Source organism: Myodes glareolus, chromosome 4, assembly GCF_982192425.1.
Source record: "Myodes glareolus chromosome 4, mMyoGla1.1, whole genome shotgun sequence".
NCBI classification, from domain to species: Eukaryota; Metazoa; Chordata; class Mammalia; order Rodentia; family Cricetidae; genus Myodes; species Myodes glareolus.
The window spans coordinates 106,244,781-106,252,817 of NC_142029.1; positions in this window are offsets into that span (position 1 = coordinate 106,244,781).

Sequence of the window (8,037 nt, forward strand, 5' to 3'; positions counted from 1 at the left end):
GAAAACACAGCAAGTAAGAGAAATAAGACATAAACATACACATCATTGACTCAATGTCTCTAAGTCATTATTGTCTTCTGCATAATGCTTGCTGGAAATTGTTTTTATTTGGCCACTGTCTGGAAAATAATTTTACTAAGAATGTCTCAAAATAACTTTTATTTTTCCATACAAAATGTAATTACTGAGCCTTGCTATGGTTATTATTATTAGTCATGATGGTGTATCTCAGTGGCAGAACTCTTGTTTACTGTGCAAGAAATAGGGGCTTGATATCCAATCTATCAAAATAAAAGAGCAAATGGCAGTTACTACTGACTTATGAGAAACTCATTGTAATTTTGTTTTAATCAAAATTCTGGGGCTAGGATATAGTTAGTGGTAGAGCCAGTACAAGCATTTCTCTCTCTCTCTCTCTCTCTCTCTCTCTCCCTCTCTCTCTCTCCCTCCCTCTCTCTCTCTCTCTCTCTCACCCACACACACACATACACACACACACAATTCACATAAGCTTACATATATGATATATATTATACACACATATATCAACATATTATAATAGGTATGAAAGTACAGAGTGCCCACTAATCAGAAAGTGGAAACAGAAAAATCAGGAATTCAAAGTCAGTGTAAAGTTCACAGTGATGAATAAAACATAGAAAATAATTTGCTTAATATTGTTCTTGTTTAGCTATACTTTCTCAAATCTTCAATTTTAATTACTTTTCACAAACATGAAATAAAAGTTGAGTTGCACGTATGAACTTACCACAGCTATGGTTACCTAAAAAAGATCAAGCTAGTCAACATTACAGCATAGATGGGGGAGGGATTTGTGAGGTCCCACCTCAAAGTGAAGAGTTATTGGGAGTATATGGCAAATAGTGGTGGGGGCAGTATTCATCTTTCTTTGGTGGTTTGGGAATTGGTAGGTTGTCTATTCCTAGATTGCCCACACCCATGGCATGTGTGTAGCACTAAGTGAAGACAATTGGGTTAAAAAAACTGAATATGTGTGGGAGACATGTAGAGGAGGATTTGGTAATGGGAATGAGAGAAGTTGAGAGTGGTATAATCAAGATATAATTTATAAATGTATGGAACTGTCAACTAAATACTTTAGAAAACATAAAAGTAGCTCCATACAAGGATTCTCCTATACCAAAGAACTGATAGGACAAAGCATTTTTTATATATATCTTTAAATTTATAGGGAAATCCTCTGGAACTTAGATGCTATGGTAGTTGGAATGTAATTGCTGGCCCCCATAAGCTCATAGGGAGTTATTAAGATGTGGCTTTGTTGGAGCATGTGTGGTCTTGTTGGAGAAAGTGTGTCACTGTGGGATGGGATTTAAGGTCTCATGTGCTCAAGATACCACCCAGTGTTACAGACCATTTCTTGTTGCCTTCTGATCAAGATGTAGCCAGCACCATGTCTGCCTCCATGGTCCCTGACATGATGATAATGGACTGAACTTCTGAACTGTCATAGGCCATCTCAGTTAAATGTTTTCCTTTATAAGATTTTTCATGGTCATGGTGTCTCTTTGCAACAATAGAAACCTTAAGACAGACTCCAAAACTGAAACCTACCCAGAGTTGACCTGAGGAATGCTGAGCTACCCACTTGGTGAGAAGTGGGTATAGACTTGGGCAAATTCAAAGGTTTTATTGTAATTTTATCATTTATTAGAGAAATTTCTGTCTCTCAGCAACAGCTATTGGATTGAATAGAGAATCAGCACTATGTGTCTGACACATATATCCTTGGTAAGTGGCAGGCATTTTTGTGAACATTGTGTTTATTTAACCTATTTCATGTCAATAAGAGGCAGGTCAAATGACAGACCCTGTATTCCTGAAAGCTGTGCCCAGACACATTATCCAAGAAGCACCCAAGAGTAAGAAAGAAACTGAGTGACCCTCAGGAAAAAAGGTTTATTCAGTACAATAAAATCTCACCCTTCATACACAGATCTCTTGGCATTGGTAAGTTTGTCTGAAACTAGGGGTGGGTGTAAAAAGATGTTCACCCTCATGTGCATAGATTGTTCACCTTGATCTCTTCTGTTCTAGAAATTATTACTCTACTACAGTGTTTATGAATGAGGATGCTACAGGTATTTGAGGTTGGGTCACTGTTCCCCCTACCCCCCCGCCCCGTGACACAGCCTTCCCTGAGTGTTCTATAATATTTAGCTATTTAATACAGTTTATAGTCCCAATTCATTTTATTATATTAACAGGTGCTCTTCTCCCATTAACTCATGGCTACTCACCCAAAATGCCTCTAGTGTACTCTCAGAGCACAATCTCCATTGGTAAGAACTACTGATCTATCATGAATCAGAAATTAGAAAATGGAAGAAGCAGTAAAAATAAAGTCAAGGGATGTCCAAACAACTAAGACCCCAAACAAGGTACACTAAGATACTGGTCTCTAGTCATGAATTCCTGCCTGGAAAAAAGCTGAGATTTAGAAGCAATGCCAAAGTTTTATAAAATTAATATGCCTTCCCAGTGAGAAATCACTTCAATAACTTAAGTGAGAAAGGAAATATTCTCTAGTAGTAAAATGTGAATGGTTCTGACTAATACATAAAAAGAAACCACCTTTTTAAAAATTTTTTAATTTTATTATTATTATTATTAAAAATTTTCACCTCCTCCCCTCCTCTCACTTCCCTCCCTCTTCCCCCATTTCCCCTCCCTCTCCCTCTCCAGTCCAAAGAGCAGTCAGGGTTTCCTGCCCTGTGGGAAGTCCAAGGTCCTCCCCCCTCCATCCAGGTCTAGGAAGGTGAGCATCCAAACAGACTAGGTTCTCACAAAGCCAGTATATGCAGTAGGATCAAAACGCAGTGCCATTGTCCTTGGCTTCTCAGTCAGCCCTCCTTGTCAGCCACGTCCAGAGAGTCCGGGTTGATCACATGCTCCATCAGTCCCAGTCAAGCTGGCCTTGGTGAGTTCCCATTAGATAAGTCCCACAGTGGGTGGGTGCACCACACATGGTCCTGACTTCCTTGCTCATGTTCTCTCTCCTGCTCCTCATAAGGACCTTGGGAGCTCAGGCCAGTGCTCCAATGTGGGTCTCTGTCTCTATCTCCATTCATCGCCAGATGAGGGTTCTATGGTGATATGCAAGATATTGATCAGTGTGGCTATAGGATAGGGCTAGTTCAGGCACCCTCTCCTCAGCTGCTCAAGGAACAAGCTGGGGACATCTCCTTGGACACCTGGGAACCCCTCTAGAGTCCAGTCTCTTGCCAACCCTAAAATGGCTTCCTTAATTAAGATATTTACTTCCCTGCTCCCATATCCACTCTTCCTCCATCCCAACTGTCCCATTTCCCCAAGCTCTCCCCGTCCCCCCTTCTTACTTCTCTCTCCCCATCTCCCCTTACTCTCACCCCACCCCCACCCCAAGCTCTCAATTTTTGCCTAGCAATCTTGTCTACTTCCAATATCCAGGGGGATAACTACATTACCAGCTTATATAGGTCTTACTGTTCTTTTCAAATAATTAGTACTACCCACAGTCATCCTGCCCACCTGGCAGAATTATTCTTTTCCTGAATCAGGGTATAATGACAGACCAAGACTTAATGATGCTGTCATCCTGCACTGTCCTCTCAATCTGCCCCTTACAGGAATGTTCTATAATTTGGGGATGGCTGGAAGTCAGGCTTGCCTTTCTCTTAGGATAACAGAGATTAATTGGAGGTCAGTGTTAGTGAACAAACATTAGGTGAGACTTTTTTTTCTGCATTTCCAAGCTTTAATTATGGTGCAAACTTTTCAAACACTTTCTAAAAAGCCTGGTAAGTACAGAGAGTATTTATCGTCCAGTCATATGGCGACATCTGTAGCTAATTCTACTTTTTAAAACAGGATTTCATAATCAAGATTCTTTCCCCTTTATTGAAGAATTATTCTGCTTCAGATGTAAAAGTAAATCAAGAATATTCACAAAGATCTTCTTTTATATTCCTTCAGGCAGGAATTAGTAATGCTGGGGTCTCAGTGGCTTCACAAAGGATTTAAACCTTATGAAAGAAGGGGCAATGGTCTCCTAGACAATTCTATATACCTGCTTAGAATCACAAGCCAAGTTTTCTTCTACCTATTTCTAGAATGAACTATGTGGCAGTCTCCAAATTCTGAACTCCAATTGTTTGTGCAGATCTGCTCAACTTACCTGTGTACTGCATCAGAGCATCATGTCAATCTATTGAGGGAAATGAGAAAGAAGGATAGAAAAGTAGTGTGCTTAGATTCACCTTTGATTACTCACAGAAAAATATGGTTTGAGGTGTTCCCTAACAAAAGTCACCACAGAAGTATTAACTGTTTGTACTCAAGCTAATGATTGGTTGACCAGGGAACAATGGAGATTGATAACAGACAAACACAAAACTTTTTTGAGAGTATCCTGATGGTAGTAATGGTTTTATGGAAATAGAGATCTTAAAACTTACCAAATTACACACTTTAAATATATGCTATTTCTTATATGCCAAAAATATGTCAGTAAAACTATTACTCACTCTCACTTGGACTTTCATAATGAAAATAAAATGGTTTGCAGTACACTGCAAAAAGAATAGCTACCACAGGGCTGGGGATAGAGTGCTTACTGCATTCTTGAAACTTTGGGTTAGATCTCCAGCATTGTGTGCATAGTGTCATGGGTTTGTAATCCTAGCTCTTGGGAGGTAGAGGCAGAAGGATCAGAAGTTCAAGAACATTCTCTTCTCTGCTACAGCTTGATGGTTTAAAATAATGATAATAAAAAATTACCTGCATCTATACCACTTGTATTAAACTGAGTAGGTTCCATCCTGATATCAGTCATGTGAGTGGAAGGCTCTAATGGGTGTAAACTGACAGCAGATATCTGAAGAGTAGTGTGGCTTGTGATCTTCTGTAGCCCCACCACAATGCTAAGTAACCTGAGTTTGTACTAGCACACTGACAGGCTGTGCAAGTTCACCACCTCTCTCCAGGTTTACCATATAGTCTCTTACTCCCTATTTACTTCTATAATGTGATTTCTTTAAAGCCTTCCTATCTTTCTGCATTCAAGATTAGCATACTTACTCATTGTTTCTATTTTTGGTTTTTTTTTCCCCCCCAGTACTAGTGGCTGAACCCAGGGTCTCATGCAAGCTAGGCAAGTACTTTATACATGTATTCACTACATGTTTCTCTTTAATTTTAATAAGCCTTCTGCACACAATGTGTGCATCACTTCTCCATGTGTCTGACATCCTTAAGTTCAACTCCCCTTTTGGTCTCCTGGATTCTTCCTAGCCTTTTACTCAGTTAACGATAAGGCAATGCTTTATTGACCTTTGTTTCCCCAAAGCTAAGTGTCAAAAAGTAAACTGATATATTCAATGTATATTCATACTAAATTCCCAAGAGAAAGTTCGACGTGATCAGAAATTGAACTAATGTTACACAAGACAGGGCCATGCTGGAGAAGTCTCAGGAATAAAAACAAAAAACCCAGGAAGACTAGTTTAGCCTTCAATTAGAAATTCCCTTCAGAGGAAACATGTAAGGTACTTTGTTTTAGAAATTGGCAGGGAAGGGCAATGAGATGTAAGAGCCCTGGGGCACTTAAGTGCCTATGAGAATTCATTAGCTTTGTCTGCCCTAACTGATGGGAGGGAGGGAGCAATTGGGCACTAGGGAGAAGTAGTACTGCACTCCCAAGTCTCCTAATTAAACAAATGGCCTAGTTTTTCTCAAAGCTGAGAAGGTGTTTCCTTCCCTTAGGTAAAGCCTCTGGGACGGACATCTTTCTCTTCGAACATTAGGCAAGAACCTGTAAGTAACTGCTAGTCTTTCACTAATGAGCTTAGGTAAACTTTTGACTGAGGTCCACTAAGTATTCAGCATGTTCAGTGAGGGAGATACAACTGCTTACCTCTAGCTATGTGTACTCAAGGCCTGTACTAGACCACTGAGTGGGAGAGGGCAGAAGGGACTCCTAACAAAAGACAAGCCTCTGGGCCGTGTTACAACACTTGTTCACCACACACTAGCCCAAATGCGCCACTAGATGGAGGATGTGAAGGTCAACTGTGAGCATTGCTGCTCTTTCATTTCCAGCTAGTTGATTGTGTCCCCATCTCTTACTCTGTAGATGGTGGATCTTGCAGGGATCTGGGAGAGAGACCAGAGAAGTCACAAAACAGCTCGTCTGTCATTCTCCCCCATCATGTAGTTTAAAAAAAAAAAAAAAAGATCGATCATGTTAGTGGAGATAGTTATAAAAAGCCCAATGTGAGAAAGTGTCTATGAAAGTAGGTTTGTCTATATATTGTATATGCCCACTAACTGAATTGATTTCAAAATTGACCTTCATTCTGAAAGCAAGACAGTTAGCAATGTGCAAATAAAACATCCCACGCTGCTTAAAGTGAAGAATGTTGTGTGTGTGTTGGGAGGGGGAGGGGTAAAAATTAAGATTGTTAGACCAAAGCAAAGAGAGGTGAAAACACTTATGAAAGAAGCTCTGGGCTGTGATGTCACTTAATAGTGCAGTATTTACAGAGTATTTACCCTAGGTTCCTTCTCTAGCACCAGAAACAGTTAAAGAAAGTAGAGATCCAGGTGCTTTAAAAAAAACAGCAAGGAAAATCAAGTTTCAACATGGTCCAGCAACCTACTTTCAATTCTTACAATACTAGAATGAAGCAAATGCAATACTACAAAAACAAGTAGGATTGCTCTGCCATAGCAAAATAAATACATATGCAAGTAGGCATGACAAACCCTCTTCCTACTTTCTTTATTCTAAGGGACTAGGAAGCTGAAGTGCAGTTATCTCCTGAGTTTTATGAATATTGTTTCCTGAAATGGTCAGGCAATCAAGAATATCTACTATCCATAGCAGAGGTTTAACGTACTAGGCCTACCTATGTAAACCCTTACATTGTCTTTCCTCTGAGCATTTATCATTATATAGCTAAATATATCAGCTTGTATTATGAATCCAAAAACCTAGTGTAGACTCATATGCACATGACTTTCTTATTACTGCCTAGGAAGGGCCCAGGAATACCTGAAAAGGGCAGATGCTGTGACCAACGTAGTTATTTTTAGGAGACTGTAAATATAAGAATCTACAGGTATTCATGTTCACTATACAAAATGGGACAGTATCTGTACAGAACATATGGAATTCTTTCATATATTTAAGTCACATGTAGATGATGTATGTTGAGGGAAATTAGCTAGGTTCCCATGATTGTCATGTGAAAAGTAATTGTTCTCTCAGTGACTTAAAAAAGTGATACAGGCAAATACATTATTTATGATATAGTCTCTGAGTCAAAAGCAAATAAAATTCTGTTATCAAATTAAAAATTCTTAGGTTTTCTGCTACAAACACATGTATATACCAGGTGTAGTGGTGCATAGCTGTAATCCCAGTACCAGATAAAACCAGAGGACTTTCACAGGGTCATCCTCAGCTACATACTGATTGTGAGATACATGAGATGCTGTCTCAAGACTTCAAATGCCCTTCCCATATATATATATATATATACACACACACACACATACACACACACACACACACACACACACGCACAAAATGATTGGGAGTCCATAGTCCAATATATTCACATCCAAACTCATGATATTTAGCTGATATTTCCCCAAGGTATACCATACAGATTTTTTCATACAGATCTCCCAAGTATAACCCTAAGAAATAAAGACCCATGTGTCTTCTTGACTACACTATTTCAAATCTCATGTTCTGCTTTAGGATAAACGTATAAAGAGCATGTTTCCTCTGTGTTAATTCTGGTTAAGAACAACAATGGCACTACTATAAGGCAGGGACGAGCGTGTGAAAATCAAACAATAAGCCAAGGACCCTCAAAAAAGTAAATGTGAATGAAACATAAGATAGAAACTTGAGTCTTGATAGGACTAGCCGTCTAGTTTGGTGACAGAGCACAAGCACAAGGCTGCCGAGAAGGTACTACGAAGACCTCCAAGCAATCAAATAGA